The sequence below is a fragment of the Diabrotica virgifera genome, chromosome 2 (assembly GCF_917563875.1).
Source record: "Diabrotica virgifera virgifera chromosome 2, PGI_DIABVI_V3a".
NCBI classification, from domain to species: domain Eukaryota; kingdom Metazoa; phylum Arthropoda; class Insecta; order Coleoptera; family Chrysomelidae; genus Diabrotica; species Diabrotica virgifera.
Window position 1 is genome coordinate 195,245,124 of NC_065444.1, and position 16,654 is coordinate 195,261,777.

A 16,654-nucleotide genomic window follows, 5' to 3' on the forward strand; every position below is an offset into this window, starting at 1 on the left:
CGCCATCTACACGATAATTGTCAAAGTATCCGAAGTAAGAAATTCATATTTTATCAATAGAATGTCAAAATTATTAGCAAAATCTTAAAAAAGATCGATTACAATTTAATTACTTTTTTGCGTTGTAAATATTAAGCGATAACAATTAAATAATAAATTTAAATAATATATAAATAATAAATACGCTCTGAGCTTCGCTGGTGTCCCGCTGGTGTCGGATTACTAATGCAACTTTCACCGGTAATTTTTAAATTTATTATTTAATTGTTATCGCTTAATATTTACAACGCAAAAAAGTAATTAAATTGTAATCGATTTTTTTAAGATTTTGTTGAGCAAGGTGTTGCAATTCTTCCAGTGTTCCCGCTAGAAGTACGGTATCGTCAGCATATCTTATATTATTAAGTGGCTCACCGTTTATTATTAGGCATTCATTGACTTCGGCCAACGCTAATTCTGAGATGGCTTCACTATATAAATTAAATAACAATGGTGATAAAATACACCCTTGGCGCACTCCACGACGAATCTGGATATCCTCAGTCAGTAGTTCATTTTCAACTCTCTTACTGCCCAGTAAATTGGCATATGCAAATATTTCAATGCATGGGCTCCTACGACATAATTTTAACGACACGTACCACGTACCATTTCGCTTACAAGACCAGGCTATCGTAAAACTGGTTGTTGCCCTGTTGGGTATTATCAGGTTGAGTTTCTAGTATGACAAACTCAGGAATCTGCTCATGTATTTCATTAGGGATTTGATCTACAACTACTTCTTGGTTATAAATCTCCCGTTCGACTTCGCTTCTGATGGTATCGCCTCTAGTCTATGGGATAAGATTATTTCTTATAATTACTGCTTTCTTATTTATCGCAGATTTATTTCTTATAGATCTGCTATTCGTTGTTAAGATTCTTGATCATTTGGGTCATTATCATCATAAGGTTTGTTCCAACATGAACTTTTGGACGGTCCAGAAACCGTCACGAAACTACTTGTACCGTTTCTTGTTCGCATGTTCGTAGTTGTATCCCCAGTTATCGTCCCATGACGGTAATTTGGAAACCGATGTTGGAACGGTTATCTGACTGATAACTGATTTATCTACCATTATCATATATTTGTCATTTTTGTTGGTGACAGCTTGTGTGCTTTTAGGGGATCAAATCCTCAAAAAATTTAAAGAATTAAATCCTAGTGCGCAAGTCAGTCCAACCAGCACATTATGCATTTGCCCGATTACTGAAATGATAATCATGATACCGTCACCGAAAGATCACAATTCATGTTGGAACAGTGGGAAGGACGATCCGTGCGATTTTCTTAAAACTAAGAAACTTGGCAATCACGCGTTTACACAAGTTCCAAGGCTCCCCATAAACCGCACTCTCGGAAGGTAGTTTCAGTTTGGCGCGATAACTATAAAAGGGTGTACAGTCTGTACAGAGCGTTTTGTATACGCTTTAGTAAGTCCTAGTCTAGTGCCGACCACTAGACTAGTAACACGCGTGCGAGCGGAGCGGAGCAGAGAAGCAGCGAAGAGAAGCCAACGAGTAGTGGGGATTGTTCGGCTGGGGACTTCTTAGTCCTACCTCGAATGTAAGCGAGGTAACAGTTGAGCGTTTTCACTCTCCGAGGCGAGAAGACGACGAGGAGCCAACGGTGAAAGAGGTTGTACGACTAGCAGGAATTTTCATTCCATCACGAATGTAAGCGTGATAGCGAAATCGTGCACTTCTAAGCCTTAGGCAAGAAGGAGAGGCAAAGGCCGATCGACTGGATGTGGTGAAACTTAGGGAATTTTATTTTATTGGATTCTCTGAGACGCCGCAGCTAGAGATCGGTTAGCAGAAGAAGCAAGGCGGGCTCGACGGGAGCCCGCTACGGGATATCTACTGTGCCTCCGTAAGGGAAGGGTGTAGTTTAAAACACTGCACCTCGACACTGCAGGGTGTAGCTTTTGTGAAACTACATCGATGCAGCCCCGGCCCCTAGGTCAGTAGATCGAGAAACTCAAGTGGAACCCGTACTCAGTTCTGTCTGGGTACGTGAACAACCGCGAAATTGTGCAGGGAGCCAACCCTGAAACCGATGTGGTGTCGGGCCAATCGGTAGACAAAAAGGCTTCATCCAAAATTAGGACCGTTCGCCCCCAACCAACTGATCGAGCTAGGTCTCGATCACTGCCCCGATCCATGGCGCAACCCCCGCCAATTAATGAGAGCCCACGCAAAGTGGGCTCTAACCTGTTTCAGCACCTGCAGACTGATAACGAGGGGTACTCATCCTCATCCATGGACGAGAAAGACGGCTTCAAACAGCCAAAGAGCAGCGACAAGAGGAAGAAGAGGGAAAAGAAGAAAAAGAGTGAGGAAGAAACGAGGAAAGAAGAGAAGAAAAAAGAGGAGCCCATGGAAGACGAGATAGCAGAAACCAACAGAGGTACCACCAAGCGTGGAAAAGAAAGCGACGGTGAGGCAGAGGTTATGTCGGAGAAAATAACCAAGACGAACCAAGACGGCGATTTGAGGAAACTCCTGGACGAAGTGACGGCACAGAGAGATCAACAAATGACAGTTATAAACGGAATGAATAGCGAGATGGCCAGGATGTCTGAAGAAATTAAACAATTGAGGGGAGAATTGACAGCCCAAAGAATATTCTTCGAGGACCTCCTCGCACACGCACGGAGCCAAACTCCAGTAGTTTCCCAGCCAGTTACTGACACTACTCAACAGAGGCCAATCGCAGAAACCCAACAGAAGCCAGTTTCTGAAACTCAGCAGCCGATCCCTGAAGCCAAAAAGCCGTCAGCGGGCGAAAGGATCCAAAAAATCAGAGGCCAAACTCCAAAGAACAGAGAGGAATTCCCACCACTCCCAGAAGACGAGAAGAGAACATGGGAAGATAAAGCAAAATCCGCCATGAGTGCCGCTTCACCAAAAGCGCAGGATTCCTATAATCTGCCCCGAGGACCACCCCCCATCCACCCAACTACAAGCACAAGTGGAGATGCGCCTGCCGCACGGCACCCCAGTGTTACAGAGACGAACATGGAGACAAACCAGGAAGAAGAGAACACCGCGTTACCTGAACAACAGGTAACCCGTGCAAGAAAACCGCCTGTAATAAAATTACAGAGCGTCAGCGAAACAGGGGCTATCCTCAAAATAGCCCAATCACAAAAAGTGATCACTACCAACAGGATCTCCAGGACCGGACGAGAAACCCTCATCCAGGCGAATAGCCCAGATGATTACAGAAAGATGACGCATATCATCGAAGAATATGCAAAGTCACTGAAAGACAGGAGACTCCAGTGGATAGCCTTCCCATTCGAAGAGGAAGTCAAGCCAAAAATGGTAATAAGAGGGCTACCCACCAACACGACAGAAGAGGAAATCAAAAACGACATAGCAGTGCAGTACAACATCGACTGCCAAGCTGCAAAAAACATGTCGACGAGATCAGGTCCAAGACGACAACTTCCAATGTTCGTCATAACCCTGAACAAGGAGGACGTCGAGGCGGCGAGGCGCATCACCAACTTGTGCCATATGAAGGTCGTGGTAGAAGACCTTCGAAAATCGACAGGACCAACGCAGTGCTTCAACTGCCAGGGATACCACCACGCCCAGAACGCGTGCCACAAGGACCCTAGGTGCGTCAAATGCGGTGAGGACCACCCCACGAAACAATGCAAGAGGGCCAGAGAAGTCAAAGCCACTTGTGCCAATTGTCAAGGCAGCCACCCGGCCAGCTACAGAGGATGCCCCAGATGCCCTACATGGGGAAGACCCCCACCAAGGAGGCCACAACAACAGCCACAAGCAAGCCACCGGGATATCCTACGCCCAGGCCGCGCAGAACGCACAACAACAACAACAAACAGCGATCCCTGACGAGGACTACTTAGTCAGAATAGTGACTAGGGTAGTCAAAGAGGTCATATTAAGCACCAGGGAGGCACAGAAGTAATGCTGACAGACAGGGGATACTTGAGGATAGGCTCCTGGAATCCAGGAGGAATATCAACAAACCAGAACATCATGGATGAAATCGCAAGTAGATACGAGATGGACATCGTAGCAATCCAGGAAACCAAGTTAACTAACAACTTTAACTTAAAATTCCCTGGATACGATGTTTACAGGAACGACCACACCAGAAGATCAGGAGGAACGGCCATCTTAGTAGAAAAGGGAATCAGACACACCAGTTTCACGACTCCACCACTGGTCAACATGGAGGCTACAACAGTAGAAGTGAAAATGAGGCAAGGAGCAGTAAGAATCACATCAGCTTACGTAAGACCACAAGACCCTTTAATGGACGATGACCTAGATGCGTTCCTAAACATCGCCGAACCATCCATCATAATAGGAGACCTGAATGCAAGATCCCCCATCTGGAACGACAGAGCTACGAACCGAAACGGACGACTACTAAATAGATACATAGAAAACAATGAAAACACAATAGCAATGGGCCCAGAAGAACCTACCCACTACCCAGGAAATGGACTTCCAACCCATATCGACATAGTTGTGGCCAAAAACCTAGGACTGCAATCAGAATTAATTACGCTGGACGAAGGATCAACTGACCACCACCCCATCCTACTAGAGATCGGAACATGGGAAGAGACAAACCCACCAAAGAGAACAAAAAAGAAAATAAAGTGGACAAACTACAAAAGACTAGTAAGTGAAGGAATAAATATAGTGCCAGTGATAAACAATCCAGAAGAAATAGAAGGAAAAGTCCTAGAACTCGAAAACATCATACAAGAGGCAATCAGAAGCAGCACAACAGAGGAAGAAGTCGAGATCTACATGGGAAGGTTCAAAGATATTCCACAAGAAACACAAGATTTGATAAGGGAAAAAAATAGAGCAAAACAAACAGCAAGAAGAACAAGAAATCGAGTAGACAAATCCTGGGCAAATATTTTAAACAGAGAGGTCAAAACGGCCCTACAACTCCACCGTAGTAAAAAATGGGACAACTTTGTACAAGAGACGGAAGAAAAAGACTCAAAAATGAAAAATGTGTGGAAACTCCAGAAAATGTTGAGAAGCGACAGAAAACCCATCCCCCCACTACATGGAAGACACGGTATGGTATACACCATAGAGGATAAAGCAGAGGCGATGAGGGCTACACTCGAAAGGGAATGCGACCTAAACTACCACCAAGACGAAGACGACGACTTCCTGGAAGAAGTTGAAGAACAAGAAGAAGGACCAGAAGACCCAGAGGACTTCATTCCCCCAACATCACCGGAAGAAATCAACGAACACATCAAAAACAGTTCGCCGAGAAAAGCGCCTGGCTTAGACGAAATAACAAACAGAGCCCTAAAATATTTGCCCAGAAAAGCTATAGTGTACTTCACAAACATAGTGAACGCGATACTAAGATACAAGATATTCCCAAACAGATGGAAAGAGGCCCATGTCATCATGATCCCAAAACCTGGAAAGAACCACACATTCCCGCAGAACTACAGGCCAATCAGCTTACTTCCAGCAATCAGCAAGATAGTGGAAAGAATCATTCTAAGCAGACTGCAAGCGGAAACGAACAGGCTAAATATCATCCCAGAAGCTCAATTCGGATTCAGAGCAGAGCACTCCAGCGAGCTACAAGTACTCAGACTAACCGAGTACATAGCAGCTGGTTTCAACGACAAGCAGTACACTGGAGCAGCGTTCCTGGACGTAAGTAAAGCGTTCGATAGAGTCTGGCACAAGGGGCTCTTATACAAAATGCGTGATTACGGGTACAGCGGGGCGATGACGAGACTAATCTCGTCGTACTTAGACGGCCGGACTTTCAGGATTCGGATAGGACAAGTCCTGTCCGAGCTCGGAAACCCGGAAGCTGGAGTACCCCAGGGAGCGGTCCTGTCACCCCTGCTGTACACGATATACACCGCTGATGTACCTAGAACACCAGGTACCCTCATGAGCCTCTACGCCGACGACACAGCGATAGCGGCCAAACATAGAAATGTAGATATAGCAGTGACCAACCTGCAAACAGCGTTAGAAGAAATAGAAGAATGGAGTATAAAATGGAAGATAGCCATCAACTCAGATAAAACGCAAGCGGTTCTATACAAGAAAGGAAGACAACAGCCAGAGGAACAGCTGACGTTGCAGAACAGACCCATCGAGTGGAAAAACGAAGCTAAATACCTAGGAGTCATCATGGACAAAGGATTAACCTTCCAAAAGCAAGTAGAAGCCACAGTCCGAAAGGCCAACATAGCAAAAGCAACACTAAGAGGACTCACAGGCAGGAAAAGCAAACTAAGACTGAAAACAAGGTTAAGACTGATCAATAGTATAATCCTACCGGTATTAACATACGCGTCTCTCGCATGGGGACATGTAAGTAACACACACAAGAAGAAGATCCAAGCAGCCCACAACAACAGCTTGAGGGAGGCCGCCAGAGTCCCAAGATATGTAGCTGAAAGATTCCTGTTCAGAGAACTCCAACAGGTGAGAGTCACCGAAATCATGACAGATAAGGCAAGGACCAAATTCGCGGAACTGGAGCACCACCCAAATTACATACTGCGAGAGACGCTAAGGTATGATGAGTTCCACCGATGGAAGCACGGACGTCCGAAGCAACAAATAGTGGGATAAGAGTACAAAAGTGATAAGTGATAGTAGTGAGTTCGTAGCTCGAAAACAAGTGCCGAAGACAGCGTTACATACGAAGATCAAGTACCACGACCGCCTCTAAGGTAAGTGAATTTTAGAAAATTACAGAAGGGCATAAGCCCCCAAAAAAATATAAATAAAATAAAAAAATGGCGAAAGCCCCCAAAAAAATTATAAAAAACCATAAAACACATACAAACTCGAGCAACGAGTCATCGGGCGGAGCCCACCAGGGCTCAGCACGATGACTCGGGGCCCAAGCAAGCAATTTTTAGTTCCGCGGATAAGTAAGAAAGAAGATAAAGGCATAGAGCGCATCACGCTGGCCTAGTTTTTTGCATTCGATTAGGGTACCACAATGGAATCTTATTACCCAGGATTCCATTGTGAAGAGCATTTGGCTACGATAGTTGTGCCCCCATCGCGCATCAGCGTGCTATGGGGGGAAAGGGATGGCCTGGGGCATTGGAGCGAGGTGGGGTGATCCCTGTATATACTCGGGTCAAAACACCTCGCCCCAATGAATTGTTACACCCGAATGTACTCTTTCGAGAGGGTGGACATTCCCACAGGTCGGGTTAAATCAAATTGCTTGCTTGCTTGCAGAGCGTTTTGTAGTATTTTTACAGTGATGAGTAAATTTTTATTATCATATATTTTTGTTCTAGAAATCCCATTTTTAAAGATAATCGTTATTTGGTTTCATTGAAGCTTGGAACTACTACTATAAGATACAATCATTTTATTTTCCAAAAATTAATTAATATAGAGTCGGAGTCGATTACCATAAATATCCAAACATGTGCTCTGGGGCTGCTTGACGCATTCGATGAGGGGCTGGTTGACGCATGCGTTAGCCTTCCCCGATCATAAATAGTATAGTTTTACTAATTTGACATAATTTTGCTTTAGGAAATGCGCCCTTTTAAAAGGAAGTCCGAAAAAAGGTAAAACTACACCAAATATTATGTTAAGAGCAGTTAGTGAGATAAAATACATTTAGGTATGGAAAATCCATAACAAAGACTGCCAAAGAGAGAACCTTCAAGTTTTGAAAATCCCAGAAAACTGTCAAACCAATCCAAAGAACAGCTGCAACCAGATTGTTTGAAGGCAGGTGATGCTCCCAAAAATATTGAAATATCTTTGAGCAAACCTGATGAAGGATCGAAGTTGTGCTCAAAGGAACTTGATCCTTCTAAAAGTAATCTTACAACAAAAATCAATGCAAAATCAAAAAGAGAACTCTCCTCCGCTGAGTCCGTTCCTTTTGAAACCACTACCAAAGGCAGCGGCTAGAAATCAGGATGCAAAATATAAAGGAAGGAAGCGAGAGGCAGTAATTTTAACCGACACTCCAATAAAAAAAAGCTCTTGAAGAAGTGTAAAATAATAGTAAAACTCTTAAAGAGAAGCATTTGCCCAGATAAGAAAGCAGAATCAAAGAAACGAAAAAGAGGAAAGTTGTTAAAGACATAGACTCGGAGGGTGAAGAATGCTTCGGTCTCTTTTTTTAGACACGTATCAAAGTAGAGCTACATAAGAAAAGTGGATACAAATGTAGTATGTATGTAGTTGCAAAAAGTGGGCACACAAACTTGTGCTGGTGATCCTGGAATTTTTTTTATTTGCATAAATTGTAATGGCGACTAACTATCTGAAATTAAGTTTTCTTACAGAATATGTATTTGGTAATATAGTTTTTATTTAAATCTTTTTCAATAAATAAAAAAACGATTTATCACTTTTATTTTATTTAAAATTTGGTTGCCCTTAAACGTAAAAAAAGAAAAGATTTTATTCTGTTGGTATTATACCTAATTTATTATTTGAGTTAAATTTAGATTCTAGAACTTTATATACACCAGCGTTTTTCATGAATAATAAGGTTTTTGTTTATTTTGTTGTTTTGTTACTTTATAATATGGGCGTCAACCAACCCCATGTGTTGCGTCCAGGGGCGTAACAGAGGGCCCCGCAGCGTGAAGCTTGCGGGGGGGCCCCAATCGCTTAAGGGCCCCATCTTGTCATCTGATATTATGTAAAAATCTGTTATTGTTATATTATTTTTACGTTGTCTGTTTAAATTTAAAAATGTAAAAGTTTCTAACTAGACGTAGGTATTTGCCAAGTGAATCATCTCATAATATCTAGAAACTGAATCCCTTCCGGCCTACCGAAATTTTATGGCAGCGACAATAAACTACCTATATAATGCTTTGTACGTGACTATTGAAAGATATTAGAATTGCAATTTGCCGAATTTAAGAACAATATTTTTAAATCTAAAAATGGGTTTTCTTTCTCTCTGTTCTTTACCTACTTTTAGTATTTCGATACAATATTATCGCCAGTAATTTCATATTGGTTGTTTGCATTGAATGTTATTTATGTTTGTGTTGTTTTATGGTTATAGTTGCATCAGTTTGGTACGCATTTATTTAACAATTATTGACGACTTTTCTTGTGTAGGTAATCATTGGACAATCTCTCAACAGATAAACGGTAAGATAAGGAAATTATAACACTTACGCTTTAGGGGAGTCAATGTAAAAAAGCTTGCATTGTTTCGGTTTCGGAAAAAATCAAAGAAGCTTATATTTTTCTAATACATTTTTTGTTAGTTTATATATCTTATCTTAAAGTGAAAAGTTCTACTCACAGATGCCTCTAATTGTTTATTAATTCTTAAAACAATAAAACTGTTTTATATTAAATAATTTTAAAAGATATCGGCGAATTCATCATTTTACTTTGTTCAAAAATGTTTCTATTTGCTTTTTGATTATACTGAATTCGAACATGTCATTCAATCAGGGCCATAAGTACGATGTTAAGGGGCCCCGGGGAAAACGTGATCTGGGGGCCCCCTACCGGGAGGTCTGGGGTTAATCACCCTGTGCAGAAGGAGTCCGGGAAAATTGATATTTAACCACTTGAAAACGCATTTTAATGTACTCCATGACTGAAGTTTCCTGTACCTGCCTACATATTGCTATTTTAGTTGACCAACACAAAAAAATTTGAAATCACATTATTTTAAGCTAAATATTTACCATCAATATAACATCTTTTCTGTTTTCATAAAAAATATACTACATATAATGTTACTTACATTCTTCGGCTATAATGTAGGTTTTTATTGCCTATAGGCAGTATAACGCGATTACAATCGCGGGGCCCCCTTCGCCGGGGGCCCCGAGGCACTGCCCCGGTTGCCCCAATGGTAGTTACGGCCCTGTCAGACATTACAATTTGAAAATTCAAAATAAATTTTTTTGAGCACTTATACAGTATGTCTGCGTGGCTTCGAACCATATGGGAAACATTTTTATTATCAATTTTACGAAACAAGTTATTCTTCATGAAATGCTCTGAATGGTCTCTTAAATCTGAGATACAAAATAAGCCAGATAAACCATCAGATATCAAAGCTTATCAATTTTATACGAGGTAAGTCAAAAAATCGGAATTTAACTCAAGGATAAAGTACCTACTTTTATATTTAACAATATACGATTTTAATTTTAATATGTAATTACATCCTTGTAAATAAAAAATTAATTTTTCCAAATATTTCTCAATTTACCGATAACCAACATCATTTTATTACAATAATTATAATAACTATTTTATTAAAAATTTTTTAATTTTACGAAAAAATTCTTTATAAAATTCTCATCAGATTCTTTATAAAAAGCTCTGCATTATCTCAAAACGAAGATTCAATCGTAATATATCAGATTTTACCAACTTTATACGAGGTATGTCGAAAAATATGAATTTCTCTCTAAGAGTTAAGTACCTTTATAGTTCACAATATTTCAACTGGAATGATATAATTGCATATTTAAACATAGTTTTTAATTGCGAACAACTTCTTATAATAAAATTTTTCAATATTGTAAAATATAAAGGCGGTCTAGGTACCTACTACTGTGCGAAATTAATATTTTTTATATTGTACCTCGTATAAAATCAATAACATTTAATATCTGATTATTGCAACTTAGGTTTTATACCATGCAGAGCATTTTATGAAGAATAACTTTTTTTCGTAATATAGATATGTAATAAAAAAGTTTCCCATAAGTTCCAAGCTACGCAAACACACTTTTTTGGAATGGGTCTGTATACCGATAAAGATGAGAAATGTAAGTTGTTATAAACAGTGAATGATAACGCTAACATAAAAAAGTTTTTGTTAAATAAGTCGTATTTAGTAATTGTTTAACGCGGGAGCAGTCGCGCGTAGAACAAAATCTAACAATACAAATTTAAAACAAATTTCAATTTTATAATATTTTTGTTTGCTTGTTATGTTAAAAATATCTATTTCTAACAATTTTAAAACTAATTGGTTCCCACCAAAGCCATAAATTCCACAAAAAAAATAAAAATGAAATTAAAAAAAATTAAAAAAAAAATCCTAAGCATTACTACAATCTTCTTCGAGGCACTTACAAGTGGAAAGTTATGTTGCAAAATTGTTCATTAAGTTATCACGGAAAATGATAAAAAGTTGGATTTTTTCTAACGGCGCGACTGCTCCCGGATTAAAAGGGGCCCCATTTCAAATTCTGCGGGGGGGCCCCGACGGCGTTTGTTACGCCACTGGTTGCGTCAACCAACCTCGTGGCGGGGCTGGATGGCGCACAGTGACATACATTTTTCTTTCTCAAATTGAACATAAAGTACCGTCTGTAAGATGTTTATTTTTAGAATATCTCCTGCGCAAAAGATTAAATTTTCATATATTGAGCAAAAAGTTGTACTAAATCTTTTAATTTAGCATCTAGGTACAAAAATGTAAAAAATGCGTCAACCAGTCCCGGTCTCCCCTACCACGTTAGCAACCTTAAACATAAATTAATATTCACCATTTTCATGGGATTTTTGTTTCACGGCAGGTATGTCTGCTACTCTCTGGGTATAGGTGCTACGAATACCCAGAGAGCATCCCCACTCGCAGGGGCCCCGTCAGATAGAAGAACTGACAAAAATTCCCAGGATCCACTATTATTATTTGCATGAAAACAGCAAAAATAAAGACAGCATTCGCCAAAATGTCATGACAATCAGAAATCAGAAAGATCACGGAGGGTCGGAGAATTGATGATTGGAGGTAGACAAATAATATGATGATTCACTCGTTTACTTTGGACTTTGGAGTATATAAATTTTAAAATAATAAAAACATTCCTAGTTTTATTTTCGGTCTTATCATCCATTCCGTCCTCATCGAAAAAGTAAATCTATTATGAAAGTTGTAAAACCCTGATCATAATTTGTGGTATCTAAAGCGGGGTATCCATTTCGCAAGGATGTGGCGCGCGGCATGTTGCCGCGGAAAGTGGATACCAAATTTAAATTAAAATCATGAGGGTGAGTCTCGCGATACAACCGCAAAGTTTGCCTCGCGAGAAAGGCCGCGCGCAGCAACCTCGCGAAATTGATACGCCGCTTTAAATTTTCAGCTGAGTTGGAGATTTGTGAGTAATGCAAATTTAATGCAAAAAAATAAAAAAAAACCTAGATGAAACGTTTTTAGTCCATTACCCAACAATTCACTAAACATTCAGGAAAAGACATAATTTATATAATATTATTACAAAAGACATAATATATACAAAATTATTATCTTCTTCGTCTTCAAGTGCGCTCTCCGCGACGGGGTCGACAATCATCATAGCTATTCGGGATTTAGAGATGGCTGCTCTGAGAAGTTCATTTGAAATACATCCGTACCATTCTCTCAGGTTGCGCAGCCACGATATTTTGCGTCTTACTATGCTTCTTTTTCCATGAAACTTGGAAACTAATTGGAATAAGTTGTCTCTCTCCACGTGTAATATGTCCGAGATAGTCTACTTTTCTTGTTTTAATGATATTTAAGATTTCCATTTCTTTATTCATCTTTCTTAAAACCTTTGTTTGTGTTCTGTCCACGACATTTTTAGAATTCTTCTGTACACCCACAGCTCGAATAATTCTAGTTTTTCATTGATGCCGCACTCAAGGTCCAAGCCTCCATTCCATAAAACAAAGTCGAGAAAACGTAGCACCTAGCCAACCTAACTCTTAGCCATTTTGTTACTTAGCTCACTTTGTTACAATTTGCTCTAGCATTTTCTATTATGATTTTGATTTCCTGGAAGTAATCACCTGTGGAGCTGATCATTGTTTTAAGATAATATGCATTTAAGATTCTCGTTATTTCTTTGAGTTTTCGATATTCTCATGAATTTGGTCTTCTTGATGTTCATTGTTAGACCGTATTCTTGTCCACACTCCGATCTTCTGGTCACCAGTCTCTAAAGATCCTCAATATTTTCGGCTAAGATGACAGTGCAAAATTTATTACCAGCATTCATCAAAATTGGCATAGAAATGAAAAAATACAGAGTTGCTTCAAATACATAGGACACGATGACACTACCATTTAGGTTTTAAGATATTTTTAAAGATTTTATCTTTAACCTATCCTTTTCAATCAAAGAAGAGATTTTATATGGTGAGAGAATATGCCAAAAAATAAACAAACATAACAAACATGTCTTTTGTAAAATTGTAATTCAAAGAGTCGTTTAGCATCGTAGACGTAGACCTGACTGCGATCTGAAAGATCTTTGTGAATGCTATACATCTATGTTTGTTGCTTTTGCATGAATTATACTGCCTGATATCGAGTCTCTTTTGGGTCGAAGGCTTGATTTGACAGATACTTAAACCCTTTCCTCATTGTGTTGCTCATGTTTACTCTCCATGCCTTTACAGTCCTTGCTGATAAATTGCGGTTTTGCTGGACACTTTTCAATAATTCTTTTTCATCTTATACTAGTTTCCGGATCTACTTCTATAGTTTCCAGATAAATAGTTGCTGGTCCCACAAGAAGAGAGGGAATTAATGGTCATTCCAAAGCTCCACATGCTGAGAACAAACTAATGTACCCTGAGTGTTGCTTGATTCCCAGAGTTGACGCAAAACACGTTAGCGCCCACGATAGATGATAAAAGTCCTTTCTCCGCAACACGTCATTAAGGCCCTTGGTGAAATAATAGTTTGTGCGTTTGTGTGAGTGAGGTTAATATAATATTGTTATCAGTTATCTTTCCTTTGTAAATATAACCTGTATTTATCAAAAACCTTAATTTTTGTACCATAAAAAGGTACAGGCATGTACACATGTACAGTGCACAGATTCTAAAGGTGCTGGTGGGGATAGCGCCTATGCGCAGTATTATAGTCGATGTATGAGAGAGAAAGTATGTATTCGAAATTATTCGAATAATTTCTCTTTCATACACCGACTATAATATGGTGAATAGACGCCATTTCCACCGGCACCTTTATAATTTGTAAATTGTATGCTTGTTTCTTTTTATTTCAAATAACTACAGATTTATTCTGATTCTGATAAATCCTCTAATATTGTTGATTTCGTAAAGGAAGGAACACACCACATTCTATACTCAATTTTATTAATAAGATTATATTATATGTTCTTATCTGCGTCTTCTTTTAGCATCATAACCCTGGATGGTCTTTGCCTGTCTGTACCGTTCAATTCAGACCCCTACTATGCCCTTCTCCTCCATTGTCTTACATTCATAATTTTTACGTCGTCTTCTACTTCATCCATACATCTCGTTCTAGGTCTTTCTTTTTTCTCGTCTTCTTTTCGGCTGTCATTGTAATATATTCTTTGTTGATTTTATATCTTCTTGTCTCTGGATATGTCCCAACCTTGACTCTGACTTTTAACAAATTTTACAATACCATGTCCTTCATTCAATTCATTAATCTCGTCGTTTCTCCCTATTTTCTCCCTATTCTCCATCTGTTGTTTTCGTCTTGCACCGGGCCGTATATTTTTCTCAGTATCTCTTTCTCGAATATCTTGAGTTACGCATCATATATTTTTGTAAAACTTTAAAAGGGTAAACCCTGTAGTTGGCTGTATACCTTTGTTAAGACAACGTAGAATGAAGTAAACACTTCTGTTGTATGTAGGTATATAAATTTATTAAAAAATTCTTAAAATTTATCCACAAGGGCGTGGAAGTACAACAAAACGTTTTGGGTCAAACTGACCATCCTCAGTGTAAACGTCCAGTGTACAAGTAATTGAAACTAGCCACTTGAATAGGTGTAAAACCTCAAAATAACATTATTACTACATTATGAGCTGTATAGTAATCGACAATAAGTCGATGTCTTAAGATTAAAAATATATCACATGTGGATGTATGTCATCCTTGCTCGGAATTTGCACGGAATTTATATACCTACATACAACAGAAGTGTTTACTTCATTCTACGATATATTTTTGTCATTACCCAGGTCTCAAAACCATAGAGATTTAACCATTACTACGGCTCTAATTATTGCTCTGTAGGCTTTTTTATTCTTTTGTCTAATAATTTCGATGTCATCGACCTTTTATTAGTAGTAACTACGATTCTGTGTTGATTTCTGTGCCCAGATATGTGGAGATATCCACATATTCTATGATGTAGTTGTCTACTACAAAATTGCGACAATATTTTCATTCTCAGGTGTCCTTTGGACCTTATACTTGGTATCAGGTCCAAAGAACACTTTGTTTAGCATGTAAATGTATTTGATTTTTATTTCGCTTATTTGAAGCCCTCTTTTTCGTACCTCAGGATCAATTCCCTTGACCACTTGCATTAGTCCTAATTGCTTGCTCCTATTATGAGAGCTACATCATCTGCATATGCAGTAATTTGTACTGATTTTATATTATGTCGATTAATTTAATTTAAATTTAAAACTTAATCCACTTAAAAGATAAACCTCAGTGGTGCGGTGTACAGATTTGATTCTTAACGTGGAAGGGAATCCGAGTTAGAATAAAGCGTGTCTAAAGATATATCTTATTGTTATGCAGTGTTACATATAGTAGGAAAAATGAAAGATTACCCATGAGCGATCATATTAAACACATCTTTTTTATGTCCCAGAAAATAATGAACTAGTACCAGTACTATAAGAACAGCTTATACAGAGTGGGTCAAAGAAAAGAGTCCACCCCACTATTGGGCAGTAGGCATTTATCAAATTTTAAGGAAATAAAAAAATAGGTCAATTTTTGATCTAAGGGGGACACATTTTTATGGTACATATATCTGTCATTTGTCAACCCCTTCCCTTCCACTTCCCCTACCCTTTACTTTTAAAAAGGGAATAGGGCTAGCTCATTTGAAAGGTTATTCAATTCTCTATTCAGTAATATTAACATTGACATAATCATTTACACGGGGTGCCCAAGAAATTTTATTTTGAATTAAATTAATTGACAAAAAAAGAAGAATGTATGTAATTTATTTAACTCAGAATACATTCTACTGCGGACAGAAAAAAAATGTTAATTTGATAAATAAACATTGTTTGTTGCTTAAATTAAATATTCAACCTACCAAGAGGCAGATGCGTGGCAGCTTGAACATTGAAATTAAGGGAAAAGCAATGTATTTTTATCACAAAACATTTTTTTCTGTTTTGTGACAGCAGTAGAATGTATCTTGAATTAAATAAATTACATACATTCTTATTTTTGTGACGATTAATTGAATTACAATATTTTTTTCTTGGACACCCTATATAAATAATTATGTTAATGTTGATATTACTGAATAGAGAATTGAATAACCTTTCAAACGAGCTAGCAGACGACCCCTATTATTCCCTATTTAAAAATAAGGGGTGGGGAAGTGGAATGGAAGGGGTTGACAAATGACAGATGTATGACCGTAAAAACGTGTCCTCCTTATAGATCAAAAATTGACCTGTTTTTTTATTTCCTTAAAATCTAATAAATACTGCCAAATATCGAGGTGGACTCTTTTGTTTGGCCCACTCTGTATAAGTATTACATGTACTTGCGTTGGCCAATTTTTTTTGTGACAAGGCGACAGAAAAATACAGCGTGTTTTATATGT